The following is a 26,125-nucleotide window of genomic DNA, read 5'->3' on the forward strand; positions in this document are numbered from 1 at the left end:
GTGTGCGCCTTCTCGCGCGCTGGAAATCTTACCCTTACAAAAATTTTTAATGTGTTTTTTAGAAAGTCTTTTGAACTCTCTCTATAGAACTCTATTGTGTTTATTTTGATTGCCTATAGAATTTTCCTATAGAGTTTCAAAAGTTATTTGGCCACCGCATTCTTATAGGAACTCTAAAGACACATTTCTATAGAACATTTCTATCGAGTTGCTTTAGAGATGCTAAAGACAAATTTCTATAGAATATTTCTATCGAGTTGCTTTAGAGATGCTAAAGACAAATTTCTATAGAATATTTCTATCGAGTTCCTTTAGAGATGCTAAAGACAAATTTCTATAGAATATTTCTATCGAGTTTCTTTAGAGATGCTAAAGGCAAATTTCTATAGAATATTTCTATCGAGTTGCTTTAGAGATGCTACAGACAAATTTCTATAGAATATTTCTATCGAGTTCCTTTAGAGATGCTAAAGACAAATTTCTATAGAATATTTCTATCGAGTTTCTTTAGAGATGCTAAAGGCAAATTTCTATAGAATATTTCTATCGAGTTGCTTTAGAGATGCTAAAGGCAAATTTCTATAGAATATTTCTATCGCGTTGCTTTAGAGATGCTAAAGACAAAAATTCTATAGAATATTTCTATGCAGTTGCTTTCAAGTCGCTACAAGCAAATGCCTCTAAAAGCTAGGCCGATGTGTGTAAAGTACTTGCAATTTACCAAAGTTCTACTGTAGGCAATAAGGACTACAGTAAATGCAGTGGCAAAATAATTGGTGCTACAACCACAAAGTATTCAGTTTGAAATGTTTATTGCACTTCAGACTAGATACATGCTTCATATATGTGACATACACACTTCAGACTAGAACTTGCAACACACAAACTGTAGCTGCCAACATGCTTCTCAGGTCAAGCTGGTGGTGCAAACACACGAAACATGAGGTAAAAGAATCAGTGGCAGACTTGATTACAGTTGACACCTCGCAATAACAGGCTTGACTAGGACAAGAAACCATACCATTAAAACTGCAAAAGGAGTGCCTGTTCCAGCAGTGCACATTAAATGTTTGGATACTAAAGCCTGAAAATAGACTGATATGAATGTGCACTGCAATGTTGTGTCAGCCTGACGAAACGACACAGCATTTTAGTCTGAGCAAAAATAACACTGGCAGTCGCTGCAAAAATGTGGCAAATAATGGCTTTCACAGATAAGTACACCATATACCGAAACCACACAGCATTTTAGTCTATGTTTATGTGTAAAATTAGCACTGGTAGGCCCTGAAAAAATGTGGCAAACAGGGGTTATCATAGAGCAGTACAGCATATATCGTAAAAAGTTTAAAAGCTTGTATTTCGTTGTAAGGGAAACAATTTTGAGATCAGAGCCAATATTCTAATTAGGGTGAGAAATACAAACCAGACCGACACACGCAATGACTAAAAAAGAGATCTAGCTCAGAAGCTCCTATGTAATGCACATGAACAGTAAAATCGTTTTTCTTGGCAACTATGCAACCAAATTTGATGAGGTTTGATACATTTAAAAATGTTTAAATTATAGTTTTTACATTAACACCATCAATTTTTATTAAAATTTGCTGAAAATAGCAAAATTTGAAGGAAAAGGATTTAGTTTGCAACTGTAAATAAAAAAAAAGAGCTAGCACAAGTTCGTTAATTCTGTGAATTTTCCTACTCAAATACATCCAAAATACAGAAATGCTATTGAGACAACCACAGCACTAATTTGAATTAAGTTTGCGGCATTTGAGAATTCTACCTGTTGCAGGAAGAACTATTTGGCAGGTTTAAGAAAAATAACACCACGAAGCTTACTAATCCCCGTCTCTGTGCCAGAAAGAGATATCATAGTTCTGCAGACTCCATCTGCTATGTCTAAAGTCAACAAACTGTATATATGAATTTACAGCTTGCATGAAATTGTTGCAACGTTTGAGAGTTTCGCGCATCTACTCATAAATTAGTGATTGTATATTAGAGCAGCATATGGTATCTCTAATTTGACAGATTAAATTATGGTATTAGGTCCAACAGAAATGTGATCTCATTTTTTGTTATATAAGATTTGTTAACCTTACTGCTCTGTTTCTTCAAAATTTACAGTTTCCATGAATTCGTGCTACGTGAATTATGCTTTTTCAAATAACGTTTGCTTTGATGCAACAATATTTCTTTATTTTACCTGACTCCTTGCTAAAAAAACTGCACAGTATTCATGAGATATGAATAAATAAATATTAAGTGAATAAGTAAACAAATAAATATTGCGGTTTGTCTTATCATTCCACCACCAGCATGAACTGTAGGGAGCTTTGGCTACTGCCCACATGGTTGCAAGTTCATTCTTACATGACCACCTGCTATTTCACTTCCCAGGAATGGAGCGAGGAAAGGCTAGTTTTTGGCCTCATTTGGTCCGTCTAGTAACGGCGACGGTGGAGCCTGGAAAATAAAATTGAAATTAATTTTCAAAAGGTGTAATGAACATTCAGTCATAATGTATTAGCAGGCACAAACATGCCACAAATATCTATATAGTTGTAGCATTATGCTAAGTTGCATTTCAGTATTTCAGAAAAAAATTATAACAGAAAGGTGGCAGAACGCCCCACCTCCCCACCACTCTGCCAAACAGTGGCAGTTCTTTTGAGAATCACTTTTGAGAATATTTTTACTTTCCCAAGATTCGGTGACATCAGCACTGGGCCAATGTGCCTGGCAGTAGAATATCATTGCTGATGACAAAAGCGTCTCCGAACGACAACAGCCTAGTCACACATTAATCTCATCTTGCAATGACAACACATTCCCATTGATAACATAAGCAAGCAGGAACACCCATGAGCTAAGAGTCCTATACAGATGTCACACTATGCATAGAAAAATGTTTTTTTGAAAAGACGGGAATGACCTACTGGCTTCTATTGCTGAGCGGTAGACAAAATTAATAGTCCATCCGCTATTAGCCATAGTTGGTATGTACTATGCAAGTAACTTTGAAAACTGATTGCATAACTGCTCTACAGGTCAAGCAGAAAATTTAACAAGAAATAACGTGCCTAAAACTAGTTGCAACAAACAAATTTGTTACTACGAAGGTTGCGGACAATTCAGTAAACAGATTGTGACCCAGTCTTTTTATGTGGCATTCCTCAGCGATGTTGTTGGTCAATTGGTTGCCGCAGCTGAACAAAACAGATGAACAGTCTAAATCTGGTGCGCAGCCCCAGTCCCATCAGTGCATGGTCAAGTGGGACGAACATACTGATCCGGGGAGTGAATTATGGTGCTGTCTTAGGTACGTGTTGAGGCACCGGCCAATCTGTTGCATGTACATTTGACCAAATATACACATGATCACAAGAATAGACTACACTACCCCTGACAGACAAGACAAATTTAGTGGTATCTAAGCAAGCCTTTCTTGTCAGGGTGCCATATGCACAGCAGTGTGCAAGAGAATTGAGAAAGGCAAGCAGGCAAGGGAGGCTTGCTCGGTGAAAGATACCACCAAATTTGTCTTGTGTCACAGGCAGTGAGTGCACTGTATCCCTTTCACATGTGGTCAAGCGTACATAGGGCAAACTGGCCGGTATCTCCTCATGTGTATAAGACATCACCATATTTCATTTAAAAGACCAGTATGGTCATCCAAGTTGGCCGTACATTTCCACAACGGGGCTTCATGTTGGATTACAATCGTTCATCTGTTTTCATCCACCGTAAAAACTGACAAGTGAAATCGATGAGGCATACCACATATATAGTAAGAGATGTGGGTGAGCCCCCATATTTAATGCAACAAACAAAAAAGGCATCCTGTGTAGGTCACAAGGTATCCATATCAGTCTGTGCCTATGTACTACAGAAGTAAATGCAGCTTAGTAAATACTGACCTTCATATTAATTTTCAAGAAATTAAAGCTCACCAAATGTGTATTTTGCAGTGGCTGTTACTATGGGAACAGAGAAGTAACTGTAAAGATATCAATGATAAACAAAGATGTGCACACTACGTGCTTAGACCTGTGACATATTTAGTCCACTACCCTTCGAATTCCTACATGCACAGAAAACTGCACGAGATTCTAGCACAAACAGAAAAAAATTATGCAAATAGGGGTACAGCATAGGAAATAGTTTTCAAAGAATAAAACCCCAATAAAAAGTCATAAATACACTATGTACAAAGCAAAAAATATATGTAACTTGCAGGTAAGCAACTTACGCAAAAGAAATACTAAAAATTAGGAATGGTTGGGTATAGTTTTATACAGAACACAATCATGTGGGCATAATGGCTATGCACACTAATAGGTAGCAAGTTCAATAAGGTTGCATAAATATTTAGTCTCTTTAGTATGCTGCATTCAGTAATGTGTCGACAAACTTCACCATGAATGACACCAAGCCCCCTTTTTGGAACACGTACATTTCATACACACCTGTCATGACCATCCAGATCACACGCCATGCTGCTGCAGCCATATATCCACAGGGTCTGCATTTCTTGGGGCTCCTCGATCTTGTAGTTTATGTTGTGGGTCACGGCCTCGCCACTACAAAATCAATTCTATGTTAGCTTATAGCAGTGGCACAATAAAGCTGTGATATCGTGAAAACATGCAATCAGCACCTAAAAGAGTCACGAAAACAATGTCTGCACTAATGTGGAAAGAGAGCAAATGCTCGAAATCATCGAATGTCATGACAATGCGGACCTCTACATCAAATAAAGTTTTGGACGCACCGCAGCAGCACCTTACAATCTAAACTTAATGTTTTTTTTCCATTACTTGGTATAGGCAACGTTCCCCTGTCATGCTTAGTTAAGTCAGTTATGTCAACACATCTTGCCTTGGAAATAAAGCTGTACTAGTAGCAAGCTGTGATTGGCTTACGTTTTTTTCTTGTAACTGTTCGTTAGCCAAAAACCTCGTAAGCAGAGATTGTGCACAACGTCGAAGCATTTATAAGTGAGGAAACGTCATTGAAGAAAGAATCAATGAAGAGGTAGACGGGTCGTTACTATGCAACTTTAGCAGACAAGCGGGAGCTCACGCACAACTGCACAAGGCGAACACGATTTCCGAAACTTTTCTCAGGGGAAGCAAACGCTTATCAGGATTATCAATTCCGCACTGTGGCAATACAGTTGCGTACACAATTCTTACAACCAGCGCGTAGCAAGTATCAGCACAGGGTTCACTGTTGTCGTGGGTTTTCCACTTACTACGTTCGCAAGGCACTCTATACACACACGGGAAGCACACACAACACGGATGAACGCACGTGTAGTTGGCGAGCACGATTGCTTACCGTTTCAACAGTACGACGAGGTCGAAAGGCACTCTCCAAGTTTCCAGTAATGTGTCTGCGATGTTACTTGCAGCAAACAAGCCACTGGGTAGTGGACGAGCTGAGGCGCGCTAATAATACGCATTACTTCTTTGCGCCGTCCACCAAACTTTCCACGAACACAAGCGGAGACAAAGGGAACGCACTCCATGGCATGAAAATCGTTGGTCCACATTTAGCTGGCGCGCCACGCATACGGCGTGCTTACAGCGAGACTCAAGCCATCTTCTGGCACTTTCGTGCTCGCGAACTACGTCTCATTTCATTACAGCAAACCTAATAACACACGATCAAACAAACACATCGACGCAGCTCGCACGACAACCGTTGAAGACGGAGCAATAACAACACGCCGTAGCTTCGTATTCTACCTGTCGCGTTGAATACGAAAATACCGGCGCCGCCAGCGCCGTCTGTATAATAGTGCGGCTGCTGTGGCCTCCGTGATTCCTACAATAATACCCACTACAGCAGGTTTTGTGCCGTTTTGAGCCGGCCTTTGAGCCGAACTACATACATATGTTGCTAGACAAGAAGAAACATTGACATGCTCATATTGTGTGCTATAGTTTAGGGCAGAAATAAATTACATGCAGTATTCTTGCTTTTGAATCGCTTATGCCACATGTAGTCAGCAAAAAGCATGGCCTTCAAGATCTCGACAATTTACCCTGTGTAAGCTATCGCTGTGGTGTGATTTTAACGATTTCAACCTCGGTCACTGGCCTTAAAACCCTAACTGACTTTATGCGCAGCCGTTACCTGCAGTGCCTGCGCCCTCACTTCCGTTTCTCATTGAAGTAACTTCATGTAGCCCAGAAATTGTCGACACAACCTCGGAGGTACTCGTGTGCAGTGTGTGATGTTTCCGTGCGCTTGTGTCCGTCATGTTTAATTTTACCCGTGAGGTACAGGTTACGCTTATGTGTTCCCTATCTTGCTTTCGTGGCGATGCGCTTATCATGCGCGGATCGCGCTCATGTGGTCTGTGACTGTTCAAGATTCCTTGAAAAAAAAATCGTTTCTGCAGCGTGCATTTGTCGCATTTGAGTGGTATGTGCCAGAAATGTGCGGCGGCGTACGATCTGTTTCCGCCCCAAGTGCTGCAGTCACTGCATGCCAGCAAATAGATATGACGCGATTGCTAAGGCGCAGTTTTGCTTTGTGTTTCTTGGTATACATCTTTGTGATTTACCTGCATATGCGATATAAACCACAATGCGCGCTTCCGTTATATTTCTTTGGTTTCCCTAATTTCGATTAGTGTGATGTTTGCCTTGGTCAATGAGTGTCTTTTTAACGATGCTCTTACTTGATAGTAAAAAACCTCTGAAATGCCGATTGCAAGAACCAGCGTCTTCCAGTGCCTTCCAGTGTGAAACCAGCGCGTTTTTCTTTTTTCTTTTTCTTTCTTTTTTTTTAAGCACTGGATCGCACTGGGTACGCTGGCGCTCGCTGGGACTCACTCGAGACCAGTGAGAACGCTGGATAAGAGCTGGGTCACACTGGAAGAGACGCTCGCATTGGAAACGGCGCTGGTTGTGTTTGTGCCGCGCTGGCTCCAGCACGCAAGGACGAGCGCTGCTGAATACTAAATGCTTTATACAATTTCATGGCTTGATACTAGTCTCTTGTCCTAAATAACGCTATATCTTAGGGTCATAGAACTATTTCGTGTCGCAGCATGGAATAAAGGTGCGTGAGCTGCCTTGTTTATTCCTGCACGTGTGACACTGAAAATCACTTTCGTTTTTTGCATTTTGCCTTGTGACAGGGCGGACAGCTAAATTCTTTAACGAAACCACGCAAAGACGGAGGACGCCGCTTTTTTAGTAGTTCGCACGTAACGTATGACTGGGAGTTATCGCCATTGTCGCAGTGTTGTGGAGTGGACATGAAATCCAGAAGTCGTTCAGACACGCTCGTACGGACCCCGAGTTCGAAGCCTACCGCTGCTTGATATTATCGCACCGATAACAAGGCTGAGGCGATTCGTGCGCTTCCACTTTCCCTATTGTACTAAAAAGAGTTCTGAGGCTCAAATACACACATTTTAGCTTTCGCCAGCTACCCGCGCCGAGATCAGTCCCCATCGAAGCTTAGGCATAGCGTATCCGCCGAGTCCGTCTGCACGCTATCGGCGCGTCTAACCTCAAGAATCAAGAAGTCTAAAAAGGATAAATTACTTTATATTTCAGATTTCGCATCGGTGCTTTTAAATAAACAATTTTTTCATGTCTACAGTGCCAGCACAAGAAGTGAGGAGCGCCGATGTGACGCATCATAAACGCAGGTATATGTGCTGTCACCGAAGGCTCCCAGCACTAGCCTGCGTTTCTCTGACGAATATATATGGCTAGACAGACGTGTAGACTGAAAGGCATCACTGAACTAAGAAAACATTGCATACCCCTCGCGTGAAGAACAAGAAACGGCTATCGAAATCGGCAGTAACAGCCCATTCATGCAGCGTCCCGGGTCGGTGGTTCATTTAGGACTTTTTTTCGAAGCTAAAATACCAATCGCAGTCGATGTTATGGCACTTCCGAGCACACTATTGAATATGGAGAGCAAATTTTTCTTTGTGGTACAGGCGTGAGTTTTAGTTGCTGGCCGATAGCGCATCTACCACGTCTGTGCAAGACTTCTCTCTGTGAAACTAAAACTGCTTCTCGATTTTGATAAGCTAAATTATCCGCCCATGTCCCTATGCTGACGTGGCATAGCGGTAATGAGCAGGGCTGGGGATCTGCAGGTACGACGATCGAATCCTGATCAGAGCACTTCTGTTTTTACATGTTCATTTTTTCGATTTATATTGTACTAAAACGCTATCTGTTGCTCTCTGTATTAAAAAAAATACATACGGTGTCCAGGCACCACGTATTTAACGCGCTAGAGCTGTTTTTCGCACCAGTAACCAGCGCCTCCCAGTACGCCGCGCTTGCCCAGCGCCCCATGCATCCAGCGCGCGGCACTGGACCCATAATCCGGCGATGCACTGGATACTGGGTACTGTTTATAGAGTGAAAATATAGAGCCGTTCTTAGACAGGCCGCACTTTAGCTTGTTTAATTTCCTATAAACGTTCCTTTACAGAACTCAGTACGTATGCCATATGATGGCACACTTTTAGAACGGGAATGGAGAGCCAGTCTAGAGACAGGCCGCATTAGAAGTTCTGAAAACGTTCTATAAATTTTTCTATAGAATTTGGTACATAAGATGTCAACACGACCTCTATAGAACTTTTATGGAGGATGTAGAGCCATTCTATAGACAGGCCGCATTAGAAGTTCTGAAAAGGTTCTATTAACATTTTTCTGTAGGATTTGGCACAGAAGATGTTAATACGACCTCTATAGAACGTTTCCGAAAACGTTCTATAAAATTTTTTCTATAGGATTTGGTACATAAAATGTCAATACGACCTCTATAGAACATTTATGGAGGGTGAATGGAGAGTCAGTCTATAGACAAGTCGCATTAGAAGTGTTAAAAACTTTCTATAGATATTATTTTATAGAATATTGTACATATGATGACAATAAACCCTCTATAGACTGCTTATAGAGCGTGAATGGAGAGTCAGTCTATAGACAAGCCGCATTAGAAGTGTTAAAAACTTTCTATAGACATTATTTTATAGAATTTAGTACATATGATATCAATACAATCTCTATAGAACATTTATAGAGAACGAATGGAGAGCCATTCTATAGACAGGTCGCGTTAGAAGTTTTAAAGACATTCTATAAAAATTACTTTATAGAATTCAGTACATAGGACGTCAATACACCCTCTATAGAACATCTATTGTGTGTGAAATGACTTGTTTCTATAGAAAGGTTTCTATAGACTTCTTATAGAGATTCTATGCAGACGACTCTATAGATCGCGAGTTCCTATAGAGTCCCTTTTGACTCCATAGGAACTCATTAGGAGTTCTAAAGGAACTCTAAATCCATTTTCATAAGGGTAGCTAGTACGTGTGTTTTTGTTTTTTTCATGTAGCTGCACGTTGCAATGACGGGTGAAAAAATGCGCTAAAGTGTCACTGGGAACATGCTGCTGGAAGAATGCCGAAGCACTAACTTCTCATTAGATTGTAAACACGGGTGCAATTCCGCGATGTCAAGTACCTTGCCGCTGCTTGTCTGAAGTCCCGTGGTTTTCTGAGCGTGGATACACGATCGCGAACGTAAGTGCCGCGTTTAAAAGCGCGCACATGCAGTGCTGCGAGGTACAGTCATGGAAGTTGCTTATCATACACATCCAGATCGAGATGGCCAGGGGCATTATATGTGCAATATTCATACTATGGTTCGACGACTTTGCGATTGTGGCTCGATCAAGAATCGGTATGCTAGTGTTGACGTAAAGATATTAGGCAGTTATAGCACCGCCGTGTGGTAAACATGATAACTGCCACCGTGCGTCGAATGTCACTAGGCAAGCCTATACTCCATTTCATACCTCAGGTGCAACGCTGTGGAAGCTACGCACGAAGTCCGGTTACCAAAATTTATTACTGCGCGCGTTTCCGTCTATGCTTCGCAGCGTGCCAGCGGCGTTTGCTCGCGCGAGCATGCACGTGAAGCTGCCGCGACGGGCTGCAATTAAAAAATACCGAAAAGAATTTTTTTTAAGAGAACGTGTTAGCAGCCGTATAAGTACACGGATGGTATATTCTCTTGTAGGAGAATATAGACGGAACAACACCGGGCTTCAGTCGCGCCGATTTAACTGGAATACCGATTGCCCGCATCGTTGTCAAGCTCCGATGATAGTCACTGTCGCGGAAATGGTCCGAGCACAGCACAGTTGATTTCGTCGGCACGAACTTATCTCTCCTCACCGCACTGCGCTGCAAGCTTCTTTTCCTTCGGGAATTTGTGAAACAAATGTGTGTAAAGTTATTACACACATTTTGAAATCATATGCTGTAGATTTGTTAATTAATTATCCTTATGTTACTGTATAATACATTGTTCTTCGCATTTCTTGATGTCATGGACACTACCTGTTACTGTACATCAATACTGCCTTGTAGAAGGGGGTCATGGGCCTAGTCAAGCTGTCGAGACAGCTTTTAGCTCTTGACCCTTTCCAGGACCTATTATTTCTGGAAAAATAAAAATTGAATTGAATTGAATTGAATTGAACCACATCGTCTCGCCCGCCTGTGTTCACGCAGCCGAATGCTGCACAGAACGAGGGCATGTTGGGCGCCCTTGGCTGTAGGCACTCACGCAGCACAGAAGGAAAGAACAGTTTACGAAAATCGCAAAACAAACGTGAGCGGTGGCGGCGGCGGCAGATCTCTCGTAGCGTCGTTCAGTAAAGCGCAGGACGGAAAGAGGCATGCCAGCACATGTCCGCAGCTCGGTTGGCTCGGTCTCCGCCCGTGACGTCGCTCTCGCCAGTTCTCTCCTCTGGCAACAACCTCACCCGGCGCTCCGGGAAGCGATGGGGGCGTGTCCGCGCGGGTGATTTAGAAAGCGATTTCCGCCCCTTATATTAACAAAACGAAAAAAAAATCGGAACCGTAAATTATTAGGGCTGTTCTTCCCAATCCCAGCAATTCATGGAAATTGAAAACCGTTTCAGCTTCCCTCTAAATTGGGCTTGAAAATTGTTTTGTGTGTCAGACCTTGTAGGTATAATGGGGCGAGTGCTCAATGGTTCTAGAGTGCAGAGGAGAAGAAAAAGACTATTTTTGTGCGTCATTGCGACCATAAAGCCTGCCTGGTGACTATTCTATGGCCTTAAGCTACTTCGATAAATACGACGGTGTCTTTGATAACCTGAAATTTTCGTTTACGCTTAACCTATTGAACGACACAAAATTATGAGGTGTCGCAAAGCACATAAAGCTACATCAACAGTTGAGCAAATAAGTGTGCAAAAAGGGGAATAATAGAAAAACAATTTCTCACATTCACAAGTTTGTTCATGCTAATGCCTCTAGTTTGCACAGATAACGAAATTGGGCCCATGGCCTACGCTAAGATAATAACTGTTATGCAGGAATCAGCAATGGTCGGTTGCATCAAGGACGGTGCAGCTTTGCTTGTAAATTCGCTGTGGTGGAACGAAGGTGAAATGTTAGAAGCTCTCGAAAAAAACCGCCTTCATTTTTTCGGAAACGTATTGAAGTTTTACGACGCCGTAGTGGTCCGTGATATTACTAGCAGGCTGAAATAGTGCGTTGCGTATTCTCTTCAGCCTAGTTGTGATAAAACACTTTTGTAATTGTGAAGTTGTAGTTGTGTGTAGTTGTGAAAAACACCCACGTCATTTATTCTTGTGTTACTGGTATCCAAATCTACTCACACACTGAATTCATCCACTCCCCAAACAAAAATAAAATGAGTCATTTGGGTACCAACAACCACATCAACAAAAAAAGACGGGTACTCTTCTCTGTTTTGGTGAAGATTTTATTTAAATTGGATTAACAGTTTATTAGTAACGTGATAAGATGCAACACAACAGATGTTCGAAGACCCACAAGACTGGGGTCTACAGGATTGAGATCCAGGTCAGGTATGGCCGTAGCCGTGCACGTACAGATTGTTATGCTTGCCTTGGTGGTAAAAAAAAAACTTCATTATTTCCTGTTATCAACAAAACACCGCCTCAGGGTCTTCGGTCAACGTGAACAATGTAAAGATCTCGCAGTCGAACAGCTTAGATTTCCCGCAACAACAACAGTCGCCTTTTTTCCTGGCTTCCCACGCCTCTGAGCATATATGGTACATTTCACGCACTTGAGATGCAGCTTCTTAAAGGCTCTGGCACTGAAGTGAAGACCGGAAGGTATGACGCGGGAACAAAGAATGCATGCCAGCTAAGTGGGTTGAAGTTATTATTTACAGTAAGTGGGTTATGCTTTTCCAGATTTAAATATTTCTTACCTCTGTCAGCGATGACCCACAACGTGTAGGTTACGCCATGATCAACAGTTAAAAAAATTAGTTCTTCTAACGTACAATGCCTGGAGTTGGCCTCAATAGAGAACACTATTACTGTTGTGTGAAATACTGGAAAGACTGAATGCGGCAACAGAGATTGTGAGCGAAGTATATGAGTTCCTGAATGTGTAACTCGCGTCTTGTGTGTGGATATCTTAATGCAATTTGTGATGCCTATCACTGATGTCGTACTAAGAGGTCACGTGAGACCTTTTTTCATAATCACAATCATCTACATGATGAAAAACGTAAATGAAAGTATAGCAAAAATCTACGGAAAGCACCACTTAGTCCTACAGAATGCTTCTGAAGCAAGATAGGTGAATTTGTAGATACCGAAGAAATGTGAACTGGTATCTCTAGAGGCGCCATGGTGCTCTGTCTTCTACCAACAATGGAGAATGGTGGCAAAAAGCGGCCATCACTGGCTGGAGTAATTGTCACAAAAGTGCCCAGGCGGAAGAAAGAACTTGCAGGTAAGGGCAGAGAATGTGTAGGACTTTTTCCATGTGCTTTTGCTTGTATGCAGGTTCTGCCACTGAAAAAAAAGAAGACACAGAAATGCATTAGTTAGAACCTTCTTTTGACAGTGGGATTTTTTGTTCTGTACGCGCTCAAAATTCACGACACGGCAATTTCACGCTAGAGAATGTAACGGTTCGCGGCATTGCATCTCCTATAGCCCGTAAAAAAGCTTCATGCCTTACACTGAAAGGGACATCGATCTGTTCTACTGCTGATGACACTGCAACACGCTCAGGCGGAGAAATAGCTAGCTTCGATGCAGGATTACTGATGCAGCTACAAGCAAGTGTGTGAAAGAGACAGGCACGTACCCAGGATTTTTTTTCTGGGGGCGGGCCCACCACCGCCGCCACCTCCATCATCATCATCATCATCATCATCATCATCATCATCATCATCATCATCATCAGCCTGTTTTATGTCCACTGCAGGACGAAGGCCTCTCCCTGCGATCTCCAATTACCCCTGTCCTGCGCCAACCGATTCCAACTAGCGCCCGCGAATTTCCTAATTTCATCGCTCCACCTAGTGTTTCGTCGTCCTCGATAGCGTTTCCTTTCCCTTGGTACCCATTCTGTAACCCTAATGGTCCAACGGTTATCTAACCGGCGCATTACATGACCTGCCCCGCTACATTTCTTCCTGTTGATGTCAATTAGAATATCGTCTATACCCGTTCGCTATTTGATCCAAACCACTCTCTTTCTCACTTAACGTTATGCCTAGCAATCTTCGCTCGATCGCTCTTTGCGTGGTCCTTAACTTGGTCTCAAGTCTCTGCCCCATATACACTGGCAAAATGCACTGGAAATGCACTGGAAAATGCATTGGCACTGGACATATTGCACTGGCAAAATGCACTGATTGCACACTTTACTTTTCAATAATAATTGTAAGCTTCCAGTCAGGAGCTGGCAATGTCTGCCGTATGCGATCCAACCTATTTTTATTCTTCTGTGAATTTCCTTCTCATGATCAGGGTTCCCTCTGATTAATTGACCTAGGTAAACGTACTCCTTCACTGTCTCTAGTGGCCGACTGGCCATCCTGATCTCTTGTTCCTTTGCCCGGCTATTTATCATTAGCTTCATCTTCTGCATAACAATATTCAACCCCACTCTTACACTGTCTCTGTTAAGGTCTACAATCATTTGTTGTAACTCGTCTGCATTGTTGTTGAATAGAACAATGTCATCGGCAAACCGAAGGTTGCTGAGATATTTGCCGTCGATCTTTACTCCTAAGCCTTCCCATTTTAATAGCTTGAATTCTTCTAAGCACGCAGAAAATAGCTTTGGAGAAATTGTGTCTCCCTGTCTGACCCCTTTCTCTATAGGTGTCTCCCTGCTTTTCTTGTGTAGAATTAAGGTCCCTTACAAAAATGGTTGTTGAATTTCCATTGTTGATCTGTTGTACTATCATTGATTCCATAGAAACTCCACAAAATTACAACATTCATTGAGCCAGCACCATGATAGTTCAAGAAAATTTTTATTGACAACTACACAATAATTTTTTTATTGATGAAATATTGTTCAATTTCTATTGTGTAATGCCAACAACTGGACCGAGTTCAACAGGCGACATACAATTTACACGAAACAATAAACAAAAGTTTAGGTTCCTTAGTTTAGGCTACAACATGAAATGGTGTTATTAAGCTGGCCAGAGCTTCAACCAATCATTATTAAAAAATTTGTTGCACAGGCAGTTGTACGTTCAAGTGCAGAATAAAGGCCACTGCAAAATAATGCACTAATGCGTTATTAATGCAAAATAATGCTGTATTGAGCCGCTGCAGCGCCAAATGCACAATCTCCGGATAGGCTCAACTTATTTTAATCATTGTGGATATTGCAATGTGCGCTATAACTGCAATGGAAGACCTGAAAAAGATTGAGTGTAGGTGATTCAGTGTAAAGCTTGAACATTGTACTACCAAGGAAAGAAGAGGTTCATCCCACTGGGCAATGTACAGGGTACTTTTTCTTTTTCGCTGCACCAAATTTTTAAACTTGCAAAATATAAATCACGGTAATGTTATGTTTACCATAGGACTGCACAGATTGGCGGCCTCTAGATACAGAGCAATTGCCGCACTTACGTACGTAATTAGCAAAGTTACGCTAATTAACTTTCTAATTATCAGCAATAGGTGGCTACAGCAAAAGAGTACTTTGGTGCCCGTGCTCGACACTACCTATCCCAATGATCAAATTTTGAATAGTGGATTTCATGTGGGAGCTTCGCGAACAATTAGTTCCCCTTGGCAGGCTCCTTGAAATCGAAACTGGCTGGACAAAGAGCGCCTTTGTCGTCGGCGTAGCTTCATGTCTTCCTCAATGCATGCAGAAGCATCCAGAATACTGAGAGGTAACCGGTTCTTGAACTTTTGTTTCGAGCCTATCGGTACGTCGATGTACGGATCCTACTGGACCTTACCAAAATTTATACTACGTGGCATCACAAGCTACCACAACAATACAGAGCCTGCGGAAAGGCGACCTCGCGTAAATTTACACTATTACATTACGGCAAAATATGCAACAAAATTCAGTGTAAGCGCGCCCACACGCCGATTGGCAGAGGTCACGCGACCAACTACGTTGATGATGATGATGATCGGCACCAAAAACCTTTGAAACAGGGCGGAGACAAATAGTCCCTTAGTCTGCTTGATTTATTCAGGTTTTACATCTATATATAGCGACCGAGACGCGACTCATACAGACTCATGTTCGCATCAGCGTGCGCGACCTGCCCGTCGTCAGAAGAAAACATTTGTCGATTGATGCCGTTCACTTCTTCTCGCGCCATCGTTGCCGCGTAAGGTAACCTTCAGCGCATTGGTTAAGCAGCACAGCTTTGCCACTGCATTCGCGCGGCTGCAACAACGAGCACTTAGGGAATGAGCCAAACCAGTGGTGAATCGCCACCATTTTCGACTACTCGCTTCGTGACAACTTGATGGATTTGTTGCCTTCGAGATCGAGACGATGTGTCGTCACGGAGGAAATCTCGGAGGCTATGCTTCAACATTGCCATCGATACTGAATCATTGTTTCAACGCAGATAATTGCGATTTGCGCAGCAACATAATTTATTTTATTACACTTTGTGTATAACTGACAGCTTTGCAAAAAAATTATAGGAGTTCTTCCCGAACGAAATATTTTTGAAAGTTTTTTACCAAACTTAGCGAAATGTACAAAAGTTAACAAGCAACATTGAAATTTGTTTCTTTTTTTGCGTGTTTGGTTGTTCGGCATTTGTTTTCGTCGCCATTTCGCTTTTTTGCGTGGTCACCGTGTGCGCGTTGTGTGCGTCGTGAGCTGTAAGCATGCGTGTGCGTTGTGATCTGCTGTTGCGCGACAAGAGACATTTTTGCCAAGAGCGTTGGGAGACGAAAAGCTGAATGTGCCCGTCCGTCCACTGGCTGACGCGGAGGTATGCCACCGACTGGCCTGCGTGGAAGCGTGCATGAAGAATGGAGCGCCGGCTGACCCGACGGTAAGCACGTTTCTTGTCTGTATAACTGATCGGCAACGTTCTGACTGGTGTCGTAGAAGTCGCGGGGCGCTTTTTTTGTCTCTGGGTGTACGTCGGGCAGACTTGCGCCTGTGGCGCTCGTGCTGTGTGAGTCAACCACTCCGAGCTGTATGTCTGATTCACGCTTGGTGCACGGCGTCGGTGTTTCAAAACATTTCGTGCTGGGCCGGTCCCGGGTGCATGTGTAGCGTGTTGCATGCTCATTCGGTCCATCAAGCGCCAAGGTGGGGTCATGTCTGTTTAAGCTGTGTATTTAGCAGCCTGGCCTATTCGTCTGTACTACACGGTAGCCAGGTTTATCGCGAACTGAAATGCACGAAACCACTTAAAACAAGGGCGCCTGTTCCTGTGTTGTCATTCTCGTCCCCACCCTTTGCGGTAGCTTAGTGTTGCACCACTGGCCTTGAGGCCGCAGGTGCAACTCCGGCTGCGGCAGCCGGATTTCGATGGGGCGAAATGCAAAAAACGCTCGTGCTTGGATATGGGTGCTTGTTAAAGATCGGGGTCGTGGTCAAATTTAATTCAGTTATATACTGCGGCGTACCTTGTAGTGAGATCGTGGCTTTGGATAGTAAAATCACAGAATTTGAATGTTTAACTTGCTTGACCCTGTTTTGAGTATTACCGTTGCAGCAGGACCCATGCACAGCCGTTTATATGAAAATCGAATTGGCGGACCGTCTTTTCCTTGTATTGTCATCAAATAATCATGCAGAAATGTCGTGGCCGATATCGTGTCATGTCTAATAAACGCGGATCGTCCTATAAAACAGGCTGGTTGATCGTTCGCGAATCGAATGCTGCCGTGTTGTAAAAAAGTAGAAAAAAAAATGCCTAAAGCGCATGTGATTGACGCCACCAGTTTCTCTCTCAGCCCTGGGTATCTTTTTCATGTTGCAAAATTATTTCTGTGAAATTATTTGTGTGCTCTGGATATCTTAAAGAACAAGATTTTACTCAAACCTGTAGTGTATTAAGACTTGTTAATCCGGCGTTACTATAAATATATGCCTTCTTGCTAAAAAGAAAGAAAAAAGGTTATGAAAGCATGCAAGCCTCTGAATACGAGAGAAAAGATGCAACCTTTAGACCAAATCTGGGTTATTTTTCCCTTCAGAGGACTGACCCAAATTCCTACTTTTATGTTCGCACAGAAAAGTGCCTTGTCATAAAGATGTAATATCAGGCACTTTCTTTTGAAATGTTTTTCTCTTAACCGCCCTGTGAAAAACTGTTGGTAAAAGAATTCGGTTCTTGCTATTTCAGTATACCTAAAACATATGCAGTGAACAATAAAAATATTCAACTAATTCATTGTCACATAAATAAAATACATTGCTAACACAGTAGCTGGTAGCAAGAAACACTTGGTTACATAAGCATCAAGCACTTATATACATTTTTTGTTATTGATGGCATTTCACTGTGTAGCTGATATGTAATACTGCATTTATAAAATACTTTAAATAGTGGCATCCACAGCATCTGGAGAAGAGTGCAGGGCACATTGTGTCTGATACTAGTGCAAACTTGCGTGACACATCAACAGCAGGCAACAATCTTACACCATCTGTTTAATGGTTTCTGTGAATATAAAAAAGGATCTTTAAGGCCCTTCCCTGCATGTGCGAATGTACTTTGCCACACCGAATAAACAGTGCTAACATAACAAGAACCAGTTGAACATGCCCTTCCACATCGAACGTTCCTGTGTACACGCCCTGTAATATTTATGGAAGTATAGGTGTCGAGGCCCTCTAGCCAGTTTATGTATGGAACTCCATGACTCGGGACAAAAAAAGCACACTGCAGCAGTGTATGGGTCTGGTAGTATTCAGTCCGTACTAGAATTTATGAGGAATATTGAATACTGAAGCATATTTAAAAAAACTTAGATGTATTGATCATACTGATTTGTTCCCTTTTGCTGCTTGAAAGAAATACCCATTAATTTTTTTAATAATTTTGTGGATAAACATGCCTATTCTTGAATTCAAAACTATCTGTGCAGCATGTGTGAAGACCTGCAACACTTTAATGGAAGGCTTCTCGGCTTCACTCGACTATCACGAAGTGTCATGCATCCGACTCATGTTAAATGCCAGGCTCGCCAAATCACGCTTCAGTGACTGATGCACAAAAACCGAAGGGTCGCAAAATTCATTATTAAGTGCGAGATATTTTGCTGCATAAGGAAGTAGCATTTGGTGCTTTATCGCTGAAATGGTTGAAGTACATATTACTTTTATTCAGCGGTTGTATTGCTTTCTCATTATGCAGAAGCTGGCAAGAGAGTGAAGAGGCTACGAAAAATCCTCAACATCGAGAGCAAGCCAGAAGAACCAGTAATTGCTTGCACACAGGTACGCTTATTGTGTGCTGCCAGTTGTTCTCCCTTCTTTCTTTTGCTTTCTTTTTTGGCAATATAGTGCATTTCAAATGATTCCGTGAACAAAGCAAGATTATTAAATCAGTGTTTCCCAACTTCTGGTCCCTGGAATCACTTGACATAGCGAAAGGGATCTGTACGGATCACTTAAAGATTTGCAGTTGATCTTGCGATGTGTGACTATGACTAAAATTGATATCTGGGCAGCATGGTGGCAGGTAGCAAGCCGTTGCAGGAAAGTTGCTGGTGCTGTATGCTATTTAGCAATAATTAACAATGATCGTGTACGAGATCACGCTCACTGACGACACCTTGTGTATCTGTGGGCAACCAGCCGGCAACTACTAAGTCCACCTCTGAACAACTTATATTTGTTCGCACACGTGCACATGTGCTGCAGTCAGTGTCAGTAACTGCAAGCAACTGTCAAAGAAATGCCTCTGCAATGCAAACCATGCAACGGTGCTGCAAGACATTTGTTTTTCTTCTGCTGTCATTTATGGCTTGTCCTTTTGATGATAAATTGTTCACCTTTATGCTCTGTGTGATCAAAAGTGAGCTTTTAAAGTGTCGCTTAATTTTCTGTGTACAGGTTGACATTGGTGGCCGGACGCTGATTGATAAGAACATCCTCGATCAGCTGAGCCAGGCCTGTGACTGTACCAGTGGCCGTGGAAAATTCGTCAGGGCACTTTTGCACCACGTCTTTACTGATGGTGGGCTCCACAGCAAGCCGCTGCTTGGGGGAAGAGCTGCCTACGTGGCGAGACGGTTCAAGAGGAGGCGCTCAACACTGTATGCGTGGAGACCGATAGGTGTGTACGCTATTTTAATAGTCATGTAGTCTTAAATAATGAAATCAGAACATGCATATAAGTTGAAGAAAGGCTATTTGTACAAACTGTACTGTTAGCAACTGGATATAGTATAGTAAGTGTTCCTAATATTTGGTGTAGAAAAACAAATAGTTCCCTTCTTTCATTATTTACATTATGGCCACAAAGTTATGCACAAATTTTAGAGGCCTGATAAAAGAAATGATTGGTTGAGCTATAGATTGATCACAGCTGCTTAAAAGATACTGATGGGCTAGTTGGTGAGCCATGATATTGAAGCAGCACACTTACATGTGACACATACGCGTACACATAGAAAGGACATACACAGGCGCTGGACTGCACATTTTACAATATTGCTTAAAGACGACCCGTCTTTTGTAGTGCCACTTGAGAAGCACACGTGCTCTGATGGCAGTGAGGTGTGACAAGAGCGAGAGTAAAACACAAAAAAAACACAAATAGAGGTGAGATTTTTGGATTCCCACCCTGAATAATCAAAGTCTAAATAGCGGCACGCTTTTTCAGAGAATGATACCAAGGTGCAACCGATAGACCTATCTTTCCATTTGTCAGTTTCTGTTGCTTTGTTTGTTATGTTCCCTGCGCAAAACTTCCGTATCTTTCAGGACAGGTTTGCAGCCCCAATCCTTGCAATGATAGGCTAAATGACTTGTATCTTTAGCCGTGCAGGGATAAATGTGCTCATTTAGCCTTGTATATTCAAGCACCTGCATATCTGCCCAGTGTATGCCTTGTTACAGGACAGAAGGATCCTATAAACCACTCCGTCTGCACAAGTGACATAGGGCTTTCGATGGTTGATTGCACAGGGACTTGTTCTTTTTTTTGTGTCATTCACCTTTTTGCACAGGATCGACAACTGCACAGGTGTGGTAAACACTACATCAACGCCTGCCCTTTGACCTATCTTTTGCAGATTGTGGGAAATTGTGTGTACATCAGGTATGACTGCGTTGTCTTGACAGTCCTTGTGACTGCAGTGGATCCGCTCACTTTTTTGTGTTTAGTAACCTGAAACGTATCAAGAGCTTCGATGGATACCTAGGGCTCCTGAGGCGGGTTACCTTGTTTGTGAAGCTGGTTTCACATTTGTGATGGCATGATTTTTGCAGTGCGTTAAGAAAGCAAGAGTGGACAATCGCCCTCTTCACAAGCTTTGAATGTGCCGATTGGTAGGGAAGGACAGATTTGTTGCTCCTTGGTTCATAATACCAACATACACACCAATGCAGTGTTTTATAAATGCCTCACGTCATTGTTACTAACACATAAGCTACCTATCAGCGGTTTTATTAGGTTTTTAGACCTTGGTGCATATGTATCCTCTGATCAAATCTGTTGGTCTTATGAGCCAAGGAGCAACAAAGCTGTCCTTCCCTACCACTCGGCCCATTCAAAGCTTGTGAAAAGGGTGACTGTCCACGCTTGCTTTCTTAAGACACTGCAAAAAACATGCCATCACAAATGTGAAACAAGCTTAACAAACCAGGTAACCTGCCTCAGGAGCTCTGGGTATTCATCGAAGCTCTTGATCAGTTGCAGAATGCTTACATAAGAAGACAGAAAAGGCGAGCGGATCCACGCACAGTCACAGGGCATTACAAGCTGGTCATGCCTTATGTACTCACAATTTCCCAAATCTGCTAAAGATAGGTCACAGGGCTGGCATTGATGTGGTGTTTTGCGCACCTCTGTGATTGTCGAGCCTGTGCAAAAAGGGGAATGGCGCGAAAAAAGGAACAAGTGCCTGTGCAATCAACCACTGAAAGCCCTGTGTGAATTGTTCAGAGAGAGTGGTTTATAAGCTCCCTCTGTCCTGTAACAAGGTATACATTCGGCAGACGGGCAGGTCCTTGAGTGCGAGGCTAACTGAGCACAATTATCACTACATGGCTAAAGATTCAGATCACTGAGCGTTTCATTGCAAGGATTGTGGCTGCAAACCCATACTGAAAGATACGGAAGTTGTGCGCAGAGAACACAAACAGCAAACGGGAAATTCTTGAAGCAATAGAAATTGACAAATGGAAAGATAGGTGTATCAGTTGCCCCTCAGTATCATTCTCAAAAGAAGCATGCTGCTATCTTGGACTTTGGTTATTCATAGTGGAAATCCAAAAATTTCATCTTTATTTGTGTTTTTTGTGCATTTTATCCTGGCTCTTGTCGCACCTCACTGCCATCAGGGCATGTACGCTTCACAAGAGACACTATAAAAGATGGGTCTTTGAGCAATAAAGCAGTAGTTGCAGTCTGGCACCTGTGTATGCCCTTTCTAAGTGTACGTGTCAGATGTAAGTGTGCTGCTTCAAGATCATAGCTGGCCAGATAGCACACATGTATTCCTAGGTCGACTTCTGCACCAGCTATTTCTGATGGCACATTTTAATATATGCTCGGCGATTTGCTATGTGCTGGCTATCTTATACCTTTGTTTCTTTACTAAGAAAAACCTGCACTATTTTTCAAGACTTCTTGGGTTAACTTAGCGCTTATTGTTATTATAAAGTGTCAAATATATATGTTGTATGAAAGGTTCACTCTAGCAGGAACTTAGTGAATGCACAGAGAGGAAGAGCCCCATCACATTCGTGTGACAGTCACGTTGAGCATAAAGCTGATTTAGTTCATTTGCTGCATGTCTGACCACCACTGCTGTCATGTGTAAGCAGCAGGCTGCACCTACTTTAAAGATGAATGTTTTCTCTTAAATCAATTAAAGGGTGACAGGAAGTAGTAAATTTCATATGCAATGTTTTCACTTGCCATGTTCAAGCTTTGCATTGCCATAGTGACCATCAGATAATTTAAAGCATAATGCTGTTTGTAATAACACTTAATCAAGGATAAAACGAAAATATTACAGGATTTTTTGGGCAGATAATTCGAGCATGAAACTAGTTTAATCTGCATAGAAGCTCACTTGTATAACTTTTTGTCTAGCAGCTTGTACAAAGCTCTTGCCACATTTACCATGACTCCTTATACTGTTATTATAGCTCCTTATGCAGAACATCAGTAGTACATGGATTAAACATGAAAGCTTCTAGTAGATATTTATTTCTTAGTTTTGTGGTTTAAATAATCGCTATTGCCTGCTAATTTAATTTGCTAAAGCTGCACATTGTTTCATTTACTCATATGTTTTCAGGATACACCTGCTCAGTTTCCGGGAGCCAGTGTTCCGTACATCAAGAAGAGCCTATCCTTGCTTCTTTCGTGATAAATAAAATGAAGTAAGACCATGCCTTTTCATATGCCTTCTTATTTGTTACTGCTGGCTGCACCTCATATTCAGCCTCAGTAAGCATTATCTTACATGAAGTCATTGCATTGAGGACTGAATGCAATGACAACATTATGAAGATGCTGCGCAATACAATGACAACCCAGTGGAAAAATAGTACAATCAAAATCCAATGAAGATCCCATGAAAAAACAACACAATAAAAATACCATGGAGACCCCATAGAAATACACCACCATAATACTCCAATGGAAATACAATGGATTCACGGTGGCCACTTTTCCATAATCTCTCAACAAATCCTCCATCAAATGCCAATGGAATTTCCACAATTTTTCTGTTGATGGTACAATAAGATATCGATGGAAAATCAATGGATTCCCAACAACATTTTTTGTAAGGGGTAGCTGTAGAACCTCGTAGATATTCTAACGCGAAAGACGAGTCAGTAAGACGAGAAACTATTTACAGATTATATTTACAACAACGGTTGCAGTGCTGATCAGCTAGATTCACAGCGCGAGCCCAGTTCATTCTTCCTCCTCTTTTCTGGAGTGATGGCGCCTACGCGCCTCGTTCAAACAAACAAATACCTCACGCATGTAGCAATATTTTCCAAGCTTTTTACGTAAGCGTTCTGTACTCCTTGATTACGTAGTGCCTCTACGATTGCTGGTATCTCTACTGAATCAAATGCCTTTTCGTAGTCTATATAAGCCACACAGAGAGGCTTATTGTACTCTGCAGATTTCGCGATAACCTGGTTGATGACATGGATGTGATCCAGTGTAAAGTATCTCTTCCTGAAGCCAGACTGTTGCCTTGGTTGACAAAATCCAGTGCTTACCTTATTCTATTGGAGAATATTTTGCTAAATATTTTATATAATACTGGGAGCAAGCTAATGGTCCCATAATTGTTCAATTCTTTAACGTCTCCTTTTTTTTGTGGATTAGTATAATGTCTGCATTCGTCCAGTTTTCGGGGACCCTTGCAGTCGATAGACACTTCGTATAAAGAGCCGCCAGTTTTCCAAGCATTATGTCTCCTCCATCTTTGATTAAATCGAATGTTATTCCACCTTATCCTCCCGCTCTTCATCGTTTCATGTCTTCCAGGGCCCTTCTGACCTCATCGCTAGTTATAGGAGGGTTTCTGTATCCTGTTCATTACTGTTTCTAAGTGAACTATCGTGACTCCTCTGGGTACTGTATACAGCTCAGCTTAGAATTTCTCCGCTGCTTTTACTATATCTTCGAGATTGCTGATGATATTATCCTTCTTATCTTTTAGTGCATACATCATGGTTTGTCCTACGCCAGGTTTCGTTTTTACTGATTTCAGGCTGCTTTCATTTTTTACGGCTTCTTCAGTCTTTCTCATGTTATAGTTTCGAATATCAGTTATTTTCGCCTTGTTGATCAGTTCTCACAGTTCCGCGAATTGCGTAACGCTGTGCGGCCGCCAGTCCTATACAACCGCGTAGAGCGCAGAACTCTGCGATTCTAGACGTACTGCGCTCACTGCGAAAGGTTAGAAAAACACCCACATAAGCACAGCAGAGAAGTGGCTACGTGAGGCGGTTCGACCGATAACTGTAGAAGCGTCATTCAAAACAAGTAATTGTCCTCCACTTTCGGCGGCGTTTTCTCTACTTACTTTTTAAATAAAAAGATGTTGATCCATAAATATTCTCATAAACAACGGTTAACTTTTTTATTATTCGCTTTTGCTTGCAGTTTGGTTGTTGCCTTAGCTCTCTCCCTTAGTAGATCGCTTAATTTCTCAATTCCTTGCGATTTTTGTTTACAGTTGCCAATTTTGCACGAGAAGTGCTATAGAATAAGGGAAAAAGAGACGAGGTAACGGGCGACAGTCATCTTGCTTATGGGTTTAAGGGTTATTGCAGGGTTTCATGATGGACGCTCTTTCACATTATTTTATTTCCCACCTTATCTAACCCATAACACGTGTATATGGTTCCGGGTATCTGTCAGCGTCGCGGCGAGCCGTAACTCAAGGAAACAATGAAGCAAAGGGACAACTTAAACGCGATTGGCGTTTTCTCCGGCCGCAACTCGTTCCATGAGAGTACAGACCAGCTGAGTAACAGCCGCATCCCTCTCCTGGTCCCAGGATCAGCCTAAACAAAGAAGGTTGAACTAACAAAAGCAACAGCTATGCGCGTGACGGTTGAATAGATGGTTACAACTGAACGCATCTCGAGTTAATCGCGTGGGTGCGGAATCTACGAGAAAACTGTCGTTCACATTACAAGAGATGCCGATAACTATCGCCATCTAACAGGAGTGAAAAAGGCAGCATAATGCTGACCGATGAACAGCTGCGAAGTCTCAACATTGATCTGGCGGCGCTTTAGGAATGTGTGAGGAGTGGTGGCGTGGGTGGGGATGGGGGGGGGGGGTGTATGCCACTTAATTTCGGGGGGGGGGCGGGCCACCCCGCCCCCCCCCCTGGGTACGTGCCTGGAAAGAGAATTGACAATACCAACTTTGTATTTGTCCCTGGCGCGAAAGTCCTTTTACATGTATCATATTAGGTACAACAATTTCTCCGTTTAATGCCAATGTCGTTGCAATAGTAAACACGAGATCGCGAGATCAAATCTCGGCCGCGGTGGCCGCATTACCAAAGGGTCGAAATGCAAAAAAAAATATACCGGTGTATCGTGCATTCAGCGCACGATACCCGGAGAGCCCGGAGTCCCCCACGAAGGCGCGCTACGGAATAAAATCGTGGTTTTCGCACGTAAAACACCGCAATGTAATTTTTTAACCATACCGTCATCTTCAAATTTCCCGGGTGCCTTGAGCATGCGCTTACCATCACGCATTTTCCCGTTTTTCCCAATTTCCGTTGCTCGCTAAAGAGTAAAACAATTGTGCGCCTCTCTGCGTGATAAAGCGAGGTTTGCGGTGGCCCAATACTATGGCAGAAGAGCATCTTCGCTAGGTAAAGAATGTGTCTGCCTTCTCTGAGTCATGACCTCAGAGGCAGAACTATAAACTTCTTGCATTCTTTTCTGCTTTTTAGGGGAAAGCGGGAAAAGCTCAGGGCTGTTTTCCGACGCATAGTTTTTCATGCTCTCCTTGCCTTCTCACACGCTGAATCATAATTGTCTGGAGTGGTCAAGCAGCCAGCTGCGGTAAAGTCACTGGAACGTAGCTGT

At 42.4% G+C, this 26,125-nt stretch overlaps 1 protein-coding gene and 2 long non-coding RNA genes across 13 annotated transcripts in view; 1 reads left to right on the forward strand and 2 right to left on the reverse strand.

Annotated features, from left to right (window-relative positions):
• Nucleotides 1-776: 776 nt before the first annotated feature.
• On the reverse strand, nucleotides 777-6,036 carry LOC135907105 (uncharacterized). The gene is made up of 3 exons (XR_010565895.2): nucleotides 5,350-6,036; nucleotides 4,476-4,589; nucleotides 777-2,472 (listed from the first exon to the last, which is right to left on the reverse strand). It is a non-coding gene; the product is annotated as an uncharacterized lncRNA (long non-coding RNA).
• Nucleotides 6,037-11,810: 5,774 nt separating this feature from the next.
• LOC135907090 (Kv channel-interacting protein 4-like) overlaps nucleotides 11,811-26,125 on the reverse strand; it is a 431,449-nt gene continuing 417,134 nt past the window's right edge. For all 11 annotated transcript variants that reach the window (XM_070522693.1, XM_065438759.1, XM_065438758.1 and 8 more), the window contains one exon: nucleotides 11,811-12,903. The gene's annotated coding sequence lies outside the window, so the exon portion shown is untranslated. The remainder of the gene's footprint in view (nucleotides 12,904-26,125) is intronic.
• LOC135907089 (uncharacterized) lies at nucleotides 16,164-22,935 on the forward strand. Its single transcript, XR_010565888.2, has 4 exons — nucleotides 16,164-16,400; nucleotides 18,720-18,802; nucleotides 19,421-19,643; nucleotides 22,840-22,935. It is a non-coding gene; the product is annotated as an uncharacterized lncRNA (long non-coding RNA).

The sequence above is a fragment of the Dermacentor albipictus genome, chromosome 7, assembly GCF_038994185.2.
Source record: "Dermacentor albipictus isolate Rhodes 1998 colony chromosome 7, USDA_Dalb.pri_finalv2, whole genome shotgun sequence".
In the NCBI taxonomy this organism is placed as follows: domain Eukaryota; kingdom Metazoa; phylum Arthropoda; class Arachnida; order Ixodida; family Ixodidae; genus Dermacentor; species Dermacentor albipictus.